The 16,045-nt window shown below is 46.3% G+C and overlaps 1 protein-coding gene across 1 annotated transcript in view; it reads right to left on the bottom strand.

Moving 5' to 3' along the window:
* Nucleotides 1-15,633, bottom strand: part of CGN (cingulin) — a 61,247-nt gene extending 45,614 nt beyond the window's left edge. Inside the window, exon 1 of the mRNA XM_044990971.1 lies at nt 15,575-15,633. The gene's annotated coding sequence lies outside the window, so the exon portion shown is untranslated. The remainder of the gene's footprint in view (nt 1-15,574) is intronic.
* Between the last annotated feature and the right edge of the window lie 412 nt (nt 15,634-16,045).

Genomic DNA, 16,045 nt, shown 5'->3' with positions numbered 1-16,045 from the left:
CTAGGGATGAAGAGAGCTGGGGATTATTAAAGTTATGGGAAAAGCAAAATGCCGAACACTCCCCCTTTTAACCTAGCGCTGTTCATGTCATTTGTATTCAGTATCACCCCGGTCACACCAGGGCCCACTGTGCTGGGTCCAGGAGCTTTATGAAGGTGGGCACTATTCCTTGTACCTCTTGTCACTTATTGTTTAAGTGGAGAAGCCAACGCAGAGGGCCAGATTCTTCCCCGAGGTGTGAGCAGTTCCCAGTGAAGTCGCCTGTAGCTGTGCACATACGCCAAAGAGGTAAAATTTGCTTCACACAAGGTGACACAGCAAGGTGGGGACAGAACCCAGGAGTCCCTGCTCTAACCACGACACCATGGTTCCCAGTCCAGATCTGGACTGGACGTGGAGGGTAGTATCCCTTTAAATGGTTTGAGAGCCCTCCAGTGGTGCTCACTGTGTGCTGTACTTCAGAAGCTGCAGAGGCCAGTCGGAGCAGGAGCATGCGAGTAGCTAGGTCGGGCATATTTGCGTGTATTCAGTAAGCACAGTTCTTTGAGGCCCGTCACACCCATGAGTGTCCTGCAGCTTCTAACACAGAACACAATGGGCACCAGTAGTAGGCTCGTGGCTATTTTAAAAGGATACACAGTACAGGAGCCCGGCAGTCCCAATTCACAGCCTCCACGATCTAACATTAGGACTGTCTGGGTGGGGGGTGAAGACTTGCGGAAATCTTTCTGCCAGTCACAGTACCAGTCTCAGTGTTTGGTTCATCCTCGGAGTGGAAATTCAGAATTAAGGTTTGCAATCCACCCTTAGAATCATAGAATATCAGGGATGTCAGGAGGTATCTAGTCCAACCTCCTGCTCAAAGCAGGACCTAAATCATCCCAGCCAGGGCTTTGTCAAACCTGACCTTAAAAACCTCTAAGGAAGGAGATTCCACCACCTCCCTAGGGAACCCATTCCAGTGCTTCACCACCCTCCTAGTGAAAATGTTTTTCCTAAACATCCAACCTAAACCTCCCTCATTGCAACTTGAGACCATTGCTCCTTGTTCTGTCATCTGCTACCACTGAGAACAGTCTAGATCCATCCTCTTTGGAACCCTCTTTCAACTATCTGAAAGCAGCTATCAAATCCCCCCTCATTCTTCTCTTCTGCAGACTAAACAATCCCAGTTCCCTCAGCCTCTCCTCATAAGTCATGTGCTCCAGCCCCCTAATCATTTTTGTTGCCCTCCGCTGGACTCTCTCCAATTTATCCACATCCTTCTTGTAGTGTGGGGCCCAAAACTGGACACAGTACTCCAGATGAGGCCTCACCAGTGCTGAGTAGAGGGGAATGATCACATCCCTCGATCTGCTGGAAATGCCCCTACTTATACAACCCAAAATGCCATTAGCCTTCTTGGCAACAAGGGCACACTGTTGACTCATATCCAGCTTCTCATCCACTGTAACTCCTAGGTCCTTTTCTGCAGAACTGCTGCCCAGCCATTCGGTCCCCAGCCTGTAGCAGTGCATGGGATTCTTCCGTCCTAAATGCAGGATTCTGCACTTATCCTTGTTGAACCTCATCAGATTTCTTTTAGTCCAATCCTCCAATTTGTCCATATCTAATTTGTCCTTAAATAGGTCCATATCATGCCGGGGGTAGGGGTGGGGGTGGGGGAGGGGGAGCGGGGAAGCACAATCTAGTTAAAATATGTGCCTGGGCCAGGGAGAGAGGAGACAGGAAATAATCCCCAGTCTATACTCTCATAAATGTGGTAACTCCATTGTTACACCTGTTTCACACTGAATCTAACCTGAAGTCTTCAGCATGACATGTACCAGACATTGACCATCACCAGACAACCAGCCCTCTGCAATGTACAGAGTGTATCAAGATACTGGATCCCTCTACACTCCGTGTCCTGAGCTTGTTATCCACACAGTCTGTAGAGCATTGAGATAACGAGATTGATTTTATCCAGGGGAGTTTATCCCTAGCATCTGTAAATATACCCAGATCACAAGCAGATAGCAAACACGCTTAATCAATCCTATTATTTTCATATTTCCAGGCTAGACGATGCAGAGCATCAACAAGATGCAGAAGTATCTTACCAGTTGGTCCTAGATCATCTTCTCTGAATGCATGGGAGGAAAGACCCTGTAAAGCAGAGGGATACTAAACACCTAGTGAGAGACACCTCTGTGATGGGATGGTGCAGGAGGAAAGACAGTATCAAGGATTCGGAACAGCTGTTTCAAGACTCTCCAACCACCTAGTGACTAGAAGAAGGAACAAAAACTGGCAAAAGCAACTGATACAAGAGAGAAGCAACAGGAGCCTGGCTGGTCACAGCAAGTAAGAAGTGGTGGGTGGATTTTGTAACAGGAAAAGAACAGATGCTGCAGCACATCAAGGGGGAATGGAGACAGTGAAGTCAGGTCGGAGATAGCCTTGCTCGTAGGTGCCAACCCTAGCCTCAAGATTCAGTCAGACGGAGCATGCATGATGTGCCGCTGCATGAAGGAAACAGCAGTTGGTACGGGAGAGGGAGAAGCTGAGATGCAGCAGCTGTGCTTACCTATAACAGCCACTATAAAAAGTATATGCGGTAAGTTCCCAGGATGCAGAAAGGCAATAAAGTTGGAGCAGACCAGATTCCAGGAACTAGTGCCAAGGGAAGCAGGGGTAACATCACTATTACAGTGTGCAAAAAAACTGATCAAGCAAAACACACAGCTAGAATGTTAATACTGCCTCCAGCTCGCAGCCCCAGAACTCCCTAGCTTGCACCTTGCAGCTCCCATATGTTTGCTGCATACAACCACGTTTAGACAGAGGCAGGGACTAGAGACTTACGTAAGTTGTAAGCTTTTGGGGGCAGGGGCTTTCTTTGTACAGCACCTAGCACCGTGGGGTCCTGATCCATGACTGGGGCGCCTGGGTGCTCCCTGAACAGAGTTAGTATAGGAGTATGCTGCATCTGAATCACACCATGTCCTAGGTGGCCGTGAGAGGAGGTGGGTGAGTCATGGTAAATGTTTAATCTCTCAGGAATTCTTACAGTCCAGCTCAGCTGATAAAGGGGCTTGAGAAACAGCATATCTGGACTCCGCTCCCACAGGAAAAAGGGGAAGAGCAGTCCTGAGAGAAACCCAGCCCGAACGCTGTCCCGAAGGAGGGATTTGAGTGTGTACAAGCTAGTACGCATCAAAACAGAGGGGGGAGGAGGAGAGCGTTGTACCCGGTTACATTAAACTGAGCACTTTGCTCACCCAGCCATGGCCAAGCTCGAGCTTTATGACACAATTGCATCTTAACTCTGCCCTGCAATAGCCTCTCCAGTGTTTGCTGGGTTAGCACAAGCACTGAGTAATTCTGCAAGGAGGATAGAATTTGGGACTCCAATCTCTCAGGGTCCATCCACGCAGCAGCTGGGAGGGGCCGTTCCCAGCTCGGGCAGACACACACACACGCTCTACATGACCTAGCACACTGAAAATAGCAGCGTGGCGGCAGCTGCCCAGGTGGTGGGTCGGGCTAGCTGCCGGAGTGCCATCCCGCCCGGCCCCCTGGGTATGTATTCAGGCGGCTAGCCCGAGCCAGTGGCCACACAGCTATAACTAGTGAGAAGAGCTAACACGTGTAAGCCCACCTGAGCTGGGAACCACACCTGTCCGCTGCTGTGTAGACATACCTCCAGCTCCAAGCCCTTGAAGGACCAAAGCCTGTGCCGGATTTCATGCAAGCCATTTCAGTGGTATATCGCAGGGATTAATTTGGCCCACAGAGTTAAGATAAGGACGTAGAGACAACACAGGAAAGGCAACTGTAGGCTGCTAATGGACACCCACCCACCCACCCACCCCTGGGGCTGTTGAATCACTGTTTTACCGATAGAAAGAGGCCAACTTCTGCCCATGGGGTTAGCAACACAATAGTACCACAATAATACCACTGCCTTTGGTAACAGGTTAACCCAAAAGGGTGTTTTGCAACTGGCAGAAAGAGAATGGAAAACTAGTGGAGAGCTGCAATATAAATCCTCTTAATTCAAAAAGGAAATCTAGAGTCTGAACATCTGCAAGAGGTGGGAAAATGCACCTAGATGCACAGCTCAATGTTTGTAATTTAGACCTTATGGCTACTGAAGAAACGGCTGTGGTAGGGCCCTAACAAATTCACAGCCATGAAAAACGCATCACGGACCGTGAAATCTGGCCTCCTCCGTGAAAGCTGGCTATCGTAGAGGGGTCGTGGTATTGCTGCCCTTACTGCTGCGCTGCCTTCAGAGCTGGGCGGCCGGAGAGTGGCGGCTGCTGGCCAGACACCCTGCCCAAGAGGCAGTGCCGCTGCCAGCAGTAGCACAGAAGGAAGCATGGCATGGTATGATATTGCCACCCTTACTTCTCCGCTGCTGCTGGCAGAGGCACTGCCTTCAGAGCTGGGTTCCTAGCCAGCAGTTGCCACTCTTGGGCTACCCAGTTCTGAAGGCAGTGCAGCAGTAATGGTGGCTATACCGTTAACACCCCCCTCCCAACTACACCCTGGGACCCTCTTTTGGGTCAGGATCCCCCATGGTTACAACACCGTGAAATTCACGATTTTTCAAATGCTAGGCCTGTGAAATTTACCAAAATGGACCATGAATTTGGCAGGGCCATACATACGGGAAATGTTGTTTAAGACAAGTCTCAAGTCTTGGACTAGTCCAAGGAATTGGCCAGACAGACCACACCCAGAGTGACATCGCTGAGATATGCCTTCTTGTTTTAACTAGCACAATGGAAAGAAATTGTTACTATTTCCTCCTGTTATCTTCCACAAAGCTTTAAGCCATTTCCAGTGTGGGCCCACAAGAATTGCAATCCATTTGAAATTTGCTGTCTCATGTTTAGATACTGTCGTCCACATGCATCACGGGAGGCCTGGCCCTATTCCACACAGCCTTTTGCCAGCATATCCACCTGGACAGACTGAGCGTGGTGTCAGAAAAGTGGCCACCCTTCATTCCAAAGGTCTGAGTGATCTTAGGGACGGACGGACGCACACACACACAAAAACTGCATCACATACCGCACTGTAGAATCAGGACCCACGGTGACTAGATCTTGTGGCCATTTCTTGACGTTTGCGCTGGCCAGGCGGTCAGAACCATGAGACAGTTTAAAATTTAAAAAAAAAAAAAAAAAAAAGTACTCTAAATGAGTCCGCACGATGCAGCGTTCCATTTCCGTCACACAGGATTTGCCTGCAGGTGCTGCAGACAGAATGGAATCTCAGGTATACAACCCACTTCGCAGCCATTGCACAACTTTCAGCAGTGAAAGGTAAATAATGATTAAAAGGCAAGACACGTATTCCACAGGAATACAAATATGTCCGTTTTCCTTCTTGGCAATAGAGAATGTTCTCATTGACCAATGCTTATTAAATGTATAATTATAATAAAAAAAGTATGGAGATATACCTATCTCATAGAACTGGAAGGGACCCCAAAAGGTCATTGAGTCCAGCCCCCTGCCTTCACTAGCAGGACCATGTACTGATTTTGCCCCAGATCCTTAAGTAGCCCCCTGAAAGATTGAACTCACAACCCTGGGTTTAGCAGGCCAATGCTCAAACCACTGAGCCATCCCTCCCCACTCCCAAGAGTTTTAAAGGCACTCTCTTGTCTCTTTGTTGAGAAACAAACTATAGCCGGTTTTGCAAGAAACTAGGGCTACAGTGCCTTGTATTTCACATTCAATGGGTATAGAGGGGACTAGAGAAATTCTACATAGCAGTTTCCTCCTGCTGCACCCACTGACTGTCACAAGATTAGAAGACAGATTGCATCCACAGGCCTGGGAGTCAGGGTTGATGGCGCTAGAACCCAAGAATTTGCTGGGTGGCCTTGGGCAAGTCAGAGAATATCAGGGTTGGAAGGGACCTCAGGAGGTATCTAGTCCAACCCCCTGCTCAAAGCAGGACCAATCCCCAACTAAATCATCCCAGCCAGGGCTTTGTCAAGCCTGACCTGAAAAACCTCCAAGTCTCTTCCTCTCTGCGTCTAGGTTATTCGGCAATAAAACACCTGCGCCTGGCCCATATCAGCTGACTTGGGCTCGGGCTGTTGGGCTATAAAATTGTAGACCTTGGGGCTTGGACTGAAGCCCAGGTGTCTACACTGCCATCGTACAGCCCAGGCCAGAGTCAGCTGATAGGGGCCAAGCACAGGTGTTTCACTGCAGTGTAAACATACCCTCAGTTCACCCTCACCCCCAATCGGAGAACGAGGATAATGCAAACATTAGACCAATGCATTTGAGATCCACAGGTGAGACTCGATGCAAAAGGAATCTCAAAATGTGCCTACGCATTTAACAACGCAGCTTTCATCCCACAAGCAACGAAGAAGAAATAAGTCCATAGTTAATGATCAACCACCAAGATAATGGAAAACAGTTTCCCCATACCTCTAGTTTCACTCCATATTCCCTACGCGCTGTCCCACAAGCCAGCGTAATGCATTTTAATACTTTTACTGTCACTTAAGAAATCAGAAGCATCGTTGATGCCACATTAGGCAGGACCAATTCCTACCATTCAAGCAAATGCAGGAGCAGATATAGAAGCAGTTATACAACAGTTTTCGCAGTCCAGAAAACATTCTTCTACAGTTACACTCCCTCTCCTATACAGAAGCCAAGCTAAGATGTTTGTGCTACAAACAGTTTTATTTATGCCTATGCATAAGTTATTAAGCAGGTGGAAAAAAGCCTCTGTTATTATGTTAAAGGGGAAAAAAAAAAGGTTAAGAAGCTTATTGAAATGCTAACCCTTACCAGAGGGGCAGGGACATAAAACCTCTACCAAAGGAAGCCATAATAGCTACACTCTTTACATTGAAAAAAAGTTTCCAATGAACCCTGGGCCATAGTTACGCTAGTATTTTAGAGTGACTTTTTAAAAGGATGACGTGACTTTGAGAAGTCACTGGCACGTGTGCTGTTTCACTTAGAGCTTGTCTACACAGGAAAGTTTTACAAGTAGACTCCACCATGGGAACACACTTATGCCAGAAGAGTGGCTTTCCCACCAACAGTTTAGGTTCAAATCCCTTCCCAAATGACATAAACTGACAGGAGACCCTCTTATTCCAGAATAAAAGTTATACCAGTATCATTTATTAAGCAATCCCTAATAGGAATTGGAAAAGTCCCTCCCCCACAAAATAAAATAGTGACTAAGACACTGACAAATTACATATCAGTTCTAAAAAAGAGGTGCTAAGAAGCTACCACCATTTTAGATTATGGGTTAAATTTTCAAAATGACCTAGGTGATTTAGGAGCCTAAGGGTATGTCTACATTATGGCTGTTACAGTGGCAGCTATACCACCATAGCGTAGACACTCCCTACACTACTGGAAGGTGTTTTTCCTGTCAGTGCAGTTAATCCTCCTCTCTAAAAGGCAGAAGCTAGGTCAGTAGACGAATTCTTCTGTTGACCTTGACGCAGCTACACCAGGTGTTAAATTGATCTAACTACAGTGCTCAGATCACAAAATTTTTCACAGCCCTGAGTGACGTAACTAGGTCGATCTAACTTTTAAGCATAGACCAGGCCTAAGCCCCACTGACTTTCAGTGACCCTTCAGAGCCCCAAGATCTACCTATCATTTTGAGAGGGATGGATTTACTACGGAGCTAAGTGACAGTGCTTCTGCAGTATAGACATATCCTAAGACACTTTTTAAAAATGGGACTCCGGTGCTTTTGAAAATTTTACCCTATGACAGGGTGGGTTGGGAGATTTTTTTTATTTTATTTTGTTGTTTAAACTATATGGTTTTTATTTTTAAAAATAAAACTGTTTAAAATTAAATCTGAATTTAATACAAAATATATTAAGGCCTAAACTTGTTATAATCTCTTAAAATATGTAAATTAAAAAGATAAAGATGCTGTTTTGTCTCTTTAAATTACAGTTACCATCCTAACGCAGCTTGACCCAAATCACAAGAAAAAGTTAATTTAATAAATATCATTCACTATTTTCTAACACACTAACGTACAAGAATCTGAAAATATTAAGCTATATTATTGCTTATATAAATGTATCTATTTATAGCACACTCTCCTAAATAGCAAAAAGTTGTACCAAATCTAGTGTAAATTCAGTAGTAAATCAACATATTTTAATGGTTATATCAACCAATATTCTTTAGAAAATAACTGAAGTACAAACAGAAAAGCTGATTAAAGTTTGAGTTGAATCAACACTTTCCAATTTGAAATCAATCCACACTGCCTTTTACTAGCTGGATTTTAAGAAACCCAATTCAGTAGTCCCCATTTGTTCTTTTTACCTATTTTCTGCATTTCATTCAACCCAGCTAGTGAAGATTGATCCCAAAATATGGAAATAGATTGGTCACTTGCCTGATGCTGGAGTATCTGAATTGCAAGACAGAGAAAATGCCGGGGGTTTTAAAACCCCAACATGCTTTCCTTATTGATTTAGCGCCTGATCCTGCAGAGACTGTGCATAAAGATAACCACATACATGAGAACAGACCTGGTTTGGGCCCCTGTTCAGCAAAAGCTTTGAAGTTGGTAGGAATCCAGTGTCTTTAAGGGCTTTGCTCAAACAGGGCCTGGAGCCGTAAGTAGTTAATACTCCAAATAGTCTCTTCAGATACTTCCTGCCTAGGTATGCAGCAGTTAGAAAGACTAATTCCAACAACCTAGATACCTGTGAGATGCCAGATTTTAGAAATAAATATTTAACTTAATAGTAAAATAAAACAAACGGTTACATGAATTGCATCATGTCAAAATTCCCCCCAGATTTCTGTTCGCGTTAACCTTCCATTTGTCAGTTTCAAAACAAATCGTGCTTTTGAAAACAGGTTATTCAGATTCACACAGACCCACCAGTAAATATTTAATGGCGGACATAAATACTGGAGTAAGAAACTGCTCCTCGGCGCATGTAATGAATCTGTACCTGGCTGTTTTTCCCAGCACAGTGCCAAGGTATTTTAGAATACTAGTGTGCATGTCATTAGTTTGGTGTTTGGGGATTTGGCCTTCCTGAAACTTAAACCCTTTGAGAACAAATGCAAAAGAGTGAGGGAAAGTAGGCAGACCTAGAATAATCTTTAAAATTATATCAGGTAGTTCAATCCCCTCCTCCCCCCGCAAAAAAATGCTTTTCCATAATGCACTTTTTATTATTTCAAGCACTTTTGTTTGGAGTTAGAAAGCCGGCCGAAGAGCCTGCAACCCAAAACGAACACAACAGCGTTTGTGCTCAGGCAGTGGTTTTCAACCTGTCATCCACAGATGACATCTCCATTTGAAAATTTTTAGAGGTCCACAAATGAAAAAAGGTTGAAAACCACTGTGCTAGTGCATGAGTATGAGAGCCTGAAGCTAACACCTGTCCTGTACCATCATTATTCAGACTAAAACATGGGGGGGGAAAGCAAAACCAGGTCAACTGTTTTTCTAATAACACATTAAATTCTTCCAGTGAGTGGTCTAAGGACTTTAAGAATCATATATGGTACCTGTGGGGGATTTTTGAATTTTTTATAAAACCTGTAGGAATATCTAAGGAAGACAGACAGATCGTGGGTACTATTTACAGAAGTGCTTAAGTGATTTAGGAGCTCAGAGCCCCACTGACTTTCAACAACATGTTAGGGACCCAAGTCGCTTAAGCAGTTCTGAGAATTTCAACCTATACCAGTAACATGACACATACCTTGATAGCATCTTGGATGTTTTACTTGTATATTGTTTGCCTGTTTGCATATTGAGGGTCACGGTGAGCAGCACTGTAATCCATGAAAAACCCTACTGATGTCAATGGGCTCCTCAACACATGAGACTGGCCATACTGGGTCAGACCAATAGTCCATCTAGCCCAGCATCCTCTCTTCCAACAGTGACCAATGCCACATGCTTCAGAGGAAATGAACAAAACAGACCAATTATAAAGTGATCCATCCCTTGGCGTCCCAGTCCCTGCATCGGAGACTCAGGGATACCCAGAGCATGGGGTTGCATCCTTGACCCTCTTGGCTAATAGCCATCGATGGACCCATCCTCAATGAATTTAGCTAATGCTTTTTTAAATCCAGTTATACTTTTGGCCTTCACAACATCCCCTGGCAATGAGTTCCACAGGTTGACCATGCGTTGGGTGTTTGTTATGCAGCCTATTAATTTCATTGCGTGACCCCCGGTTCTTGAGTTATGTAAAGTGGTAACTAACACTTCCTTATTCACTTTCTCCACACTATTCATGATTTTAATAGACTTGTATCATATCTTTCTAATATATATTTTTTGAGATGAGGTGACCAGAACCACACACAGTATTCAAGGTCTGGGCATACCATGGCATGATGGTATTTTCCGTTTTATTATCCATCCCTTTCCTAATGGTTCCCAACGTTCTGCTAGCCTTTTTGACTGCTGATGCACATTGAGCGGATGTTTTCAGAGAACTATCCACAATGACTCCAAGATCTTTTTCTTGAGTGGCAACAGCTAATGTATAGCTGAGATTATGTTTTTTAGTGTGCATTACTTTGCAATTATCAAGCAAAGATTTCAGCCAGGTCGTTGGATTATAAACCCTTTGGCACAATGACTCTGAACCCTATTCGCCAACGCCCTGCACTTTTTAGTTGGTCACACCACAGCAAAATACACCCATAAATACTACACTTGACAGCCTTTTTATATTCATTTGGCAATGTGCAGGGCAGTAGAGAATGAATCTCTCCCTCTTATGGTTGTACAGCTCCTAACACCCAAAATGTGCTACTACAATAGGAAGCAACTACATTGCAGTATATTAGGATTAAGGGTAAAGTGACCAATACACAGACCAGTTAGTTGTTTCCAAAAAAAATAAAAAGTCTTGAGGCCCAAGAGAGATCCTGCAAGTAACTCTTTGCCCCTAATTATCATGTGTTCTCCTAAGTGAGATAAGGAATTGTCAACAGGAATAGCCACACAAACAGCCCTTTAATCTACTAGAACTCTTTAAACAGAAACAGAGCCTATTCAAAACCAGACCAACTGGTTGGGGGGAGAGAATGAAGGAAAAGAAATCCCCACAACCAACCTGTTAATGTATTCTAAAACAAAGGTTGTTATAGTAGGCTAAAGATAAAGAGTTATTATTGAAGACAGATACCAAGGGCCAATTTAAAAGCTTTTATGTAAAAAAGGGAAGAAGGGAAGGGAGATGCCAGCTTTGAAATAGCTGCCCAAGTACGAAGCACAGCCCAACCAACTTTCAGCACTGCACGTCTGATCAGTCAGTTTGAGGTCTGACTTCAGTAGCCAAACAACAATGACAACAACAAGCAGCGCATTTGCTTTCCTCGGAGCTGGAGGGATATGTGAACTGTTGAAATAAACCCAGCAAGTGACTAGGGAATGCAGGACACAGCAGGATTCCATCCCTGGGGTGTGGGGGGAGAAACCCAAGTGCGCTGTCCACAGAGAGAATGGACTGAGTAAAAATAAAAATAAACCACCATTGGCTTGGGTAAGAGTTAAAGGTACTTAGCATCTTGAAGGACTGGGTCCCAAACCTCTCTCTGCCTCTTTCTGTCTCTCTGCCTCCCTGGCCAGGAAATAATATTGTGGTATTGGATTCTGACAATTCCTAGCTCTTATATAGCTCTTGTTGTTAGTAGATCTCAAAAGCGCTTTACAAAGGAGATCAGCAACATTATCCCCACTTTACAGAAAGGAATATGGAGGCACAGGGACAAGTAGTGACTTGCCCAAGGTCACCCAGCAAACCAGTGGCAGAGCCAGGAATCAAACCCATGTCTCCTGAGGGCCAGTACAATGAACTACCCACTAAGCCACACTACCTCCCATGATGCACTACATAATCCCACTCTCAGCCTCTAGATACCAGCAAATGTGATAGGAGACTAGGGAGTAGTTTTTCTTTTAAAGAGAAACACGTTTTAAATGTTAGTATTATTGTTTTATGATGGTAAAACTTCAAAGTCCCAACAGAGATCAGAACCCCAGTGTGCTAGGTGCAGTGCAGCTCTATAGTTAGAGACACTCCGCTCCCCCAAGGAGTTCACAATCAAGACAGAGGAAGCCTTATTATCCCTAGGAGCGCCTATGCACAAGACTAAGCAACTTGCCCAGCATCATATAGGAAGTCAGTGGCAGAGCATGAACTAAACCCAAAATGTCTCGAGTCCTACCCACTACCTTCATCACTAAGCCATCCATCCCCTCTGCACTTAGAGGTGAAAGATTCCCCAACAACTCATGCCATCAGCCTGGGTTTGTGGCAGTAACAAAACCCTTGACAGGAGTGCTGCTTTATTACACAAGCAAGAGCTCTGTATTCCTAATTACTGTATATGAACAAACAGATACCATGCTGAAGGGTGCAGTCTAATTAGACAGAACAGGAGTGGCATGATGGAATATTTCATCCTTCAGCACAGTTTCCATCCTTGAGGACGGTTTCTTAACTGAAGGCCCTTGACAGGATAGCTCAGTGGTTTGAGCATTGGCCTGCTAAACCCAGGGTTGTGAGCTCAATCCTTGAGGGAGCCATTTGGGGAACTGGGGTAAAAATCTGGGGATTGGTCCTGCTTTGAGCAGGGGGTTGGGACCAGATGACCTCCTGAGGTCCCTTCCAACCCTGATATTCTATAGATCATACACTTGGGAGCAGATAGCAATTCCACAGAAACAATCATTCTGCACCAAAGACACCTATCTGTTTTGTTTTGTGAATGGATTGTATTTTTAAAGTGCCCTGTCAGGACACCTTTTTACACAGCTACAAAATAAATGCCACAAGATGTGGTATCAGAACAATACCGGCATGGCAACGATTGCTGAACCTAATGTATTAACACAATGGGAAGGAATTGTCTTAGAAAAAGCCTCAAGCCTATAAAGATTAAAAGAATCACAGCATAGTCTTCACATTGTAACCAGCTGCTGAGTGTGAAAAATAAAATCTAGGGCTCAGATTTTTATACTGCTTGGGGGAAAAAAAACAAAAACACCCACAAGCTACTGGTAAAAATACCATCCTTCAGAATGAATGTTAAAGAAGGGCAGGGCAGTGTAAGAAGCTGCACATTCAATTTTAAGGATGCTGCATTACAGAAATTCTGCAACAGGAGGTGAAACCCAAGGTATAGCACTGTGAGTGTGTCAGTTTGCCTTAATATCAACATTCACAAAAGTTGCTGGGTCCAAGACACTTTTTCAAATCAAGGCTTCCTTGAAGACATTTGTCCCCTCCTCCGCTGCAATCTCAGACCTCACCAGGGGTCTTCACATAAAACAAGACCATGACTATCATGTCAAGGTAGGATTATCCCAGCACTTAGTACAGTCAAGGGTTTGGTTTTGGAAGGTTGCGGCAGGGCGGGGGGGGCTGGGGGGGGGGAAAGAGAGAAGAAAAGATGAAGCAGAAAGATGAAACCAGACAACGCCAACCTATTCACTTGTCATGCAGTTACGCACAGCTTCTATGTCTAGGCCAGAGGCACTTGGCTCTTAGAGGGAAACTCACTTTGTGAGAACTGAGCGACTAAACACTTAAACATTTACAATACAATAACTAGTGCAAAAAGTTCATTGTAAATTAATTATAGAGTTGGCAATCACCCTCCATTAGAGCAGCTAAAACAGAAGTTTGCATTTGCTTTACATGACAACTGCCATAAACACAGAATTCTTCTGTCCAGTGAGGTATATCAGGCTGAGACACTACAGGTTTGTTTACACAACAGTTTTCACAAAGCCTAATCTCGTTCCTTCATCTTCAGTGAAAAGAGTTTGTTTGGATGTGAAGTATTTCCATCACACACACACCATAAGAGACTGGTGAGGGGCGCTCAGGAACAGCAGCATTGTTCTGACTGCATGGGAACCAGAGAGTGAAACTGGAGTAGTGAGTTTCAATGTTTGCTCTAGTTTCGATCAGCTTGGGGAGGGGAGGACAGGGAGGGAGCATGAACACTAGCAAGCTGTAGGTACAATTTTAAGAACCCTTTGGATTTTAATCATTGCAGGTGTTGTCAGCACCACAGGGAAAGGATTCTTGTGGGTTCTTACGGTGTCCCTTTAGAAAGTGAACGCAACAGTGTCCAGGTCAGCGTCACAAGAGATCAGATTCAATTCAGCAGGAGAAAGATACACACAGGTCTACAAGTAGGGGGCCACAGACCATTTGCTGGTCACCGCTTGGAGAACTGTGGTACCCACAATTAAGTTAAGATTTAAACACAGCCACTAGTAACTGGTTAGATTACGTTTTTCTACTGGGCACAAGGCTATTTGTTTTAGGTCATGGTGATTTAATGCAGCTCATATCTTTCACCATGACAAACCTGGAGTCCAAAGTCCCCATTTAGCCACCGATCAGGGGCAGGCTGTGTGGAGGTAGCCGGGGCTTCGGCCAGAATCCCTGCCAATGGACCTCACCAGCAGACAGCCCCTCAAGTTCTGCCTCCATGTCTCATGCAGCCTCTCTGCTGAGGCTGCTGACACAGAGGCCTGTTATGACCATCCAGGATGGCAACTTTGCTAAGCGCCTGGCCACTAGGAACTGGACAGAAAGACGGTCACACAAGGGCCACGGCTTTTAGTCACTTCCAGCCTGGGCTGGATTTGAGCAGGGGGTCTGGAGGTGAAGGGCTCCAGATACCTCCCACTCCCCCAAGCCAGCCAATTCTCACACACCCAATCCCCAGCTGCTGTCACAAACCTTGTAAAACATTGGTGTTTTTTGTTATACACACACACACACTCCAGCAGGACTTTATCTGGGTGGGAAAACCTCAATGGGAATAATGGGGAGAAGTTGGGGCTTGGGTCCAGTGAGCAGGGTGTCTCGTCATAGGAACAGTCACTAGAACAGGGACACACCAAGAGGGGTCCTATAGGAGCACAAGCCTGATATGAGGGAGGACACACCGAGTAAGGGGGGGGGGGTCTTACGGGGCAGGGGAAGGTGCATGTGTTGGGGGAGGGAGGTAAGCACATGCACATCAAGGAGAATTAGGGGTTTCCCACAGATGGAACCACCCAGGGAAGAAGGGCTGTTATAGGAGCAGATGCTATAGGAGAGAGATCCCTATAGGAGAAGTCACTATAGAGGGAGTATAGGTCCCTAGGGGAAGAGTCCTTATACAGGCAGTGACTATAGAGGGAAGGAGCTCCCTATAGGGACAGTCACTATATGGGGAGAGGCACTATATGGGGAGAGCACATCCCCAAAAGAAGAGAATCCCTATATAGGGAAGCCCTATGGGACACTGTGTCACTATAGGGAACCAGCAGGTCCCCAGGAGACAGGGAGGCCCCCTAAATTGGTACGTCCCTATAGGAGCAACAGCTATAGGAGAAGGCAGCGCCCTATAGGGGCAGGGGGGCGAGTCCCAGACAGCAGAGCCCCTATAGGGGCCATAGCTGGGGGGAGGGAGCCCCCTATAGGGGCAGGGCGAGCCCCAGGCAGGGGCCATAGCTGCGGAGGAAGGCAGCGCCCCATAGGCGCAGGGGGCCCCGCACTCACCGTGCCCAGGCCGCTCCCCGCCGCGAACGCTCCTCACCTCCGCGCCCCACCGCAACCTGTTACCTTCGCCCAGGCCCCGCCCCCCGGCCCCGGCCATTGGCCCGGGCTCCGGCTAGACCCGCCCCCTCCCCCGCGGTGAGAAAGCCCCGCCCCCGCCGCGCGCCACCCCGCCCCCGTTGGCCCGCGGCCCGCCCAGTGGGCGGGGGCGAGCAGGAAAGGTCATGTGACTCCTCCAGGAGGGAGGGGGCGCGCCGCCATCTTGGCGAGGGTGGGGTTCTAAGGAGACGTTAGCAACAAGCCCCGCCCTGCGCAGCCCCCCCCCCATCTCCCGGGCTCCTCCCGAGCTCGTGCCCCTCTGGCTTGAGCAGCTTCCCCCACCCCCCTGTGCTCCTCCCACTGCCCCCCCCCGCCTGGCAACCCCCCACTCCCTCAGTGTGTCCCCCCTACACTTCCCCCATTGCCCCCCAGCCT

This window comes from Mauremys mutica, chromosome 17 (genome assembly GCF_020497125.1).
Source record: "Mauremys mutica isolate MM-2020 ecotype Southern chromosome 17, ASM2049712v1, whole genome shotgun sequence".
Lineage (NCBI taxonomy): Eukaryota > Metazoa > Chordata > Testudines > Geoemydidae > Mauremys > Mauremys mutica.
Note: the sequence above shows the minus strand (reverse complement) of the source record. Positions and strands in the feature narration are given on the sequence as shown.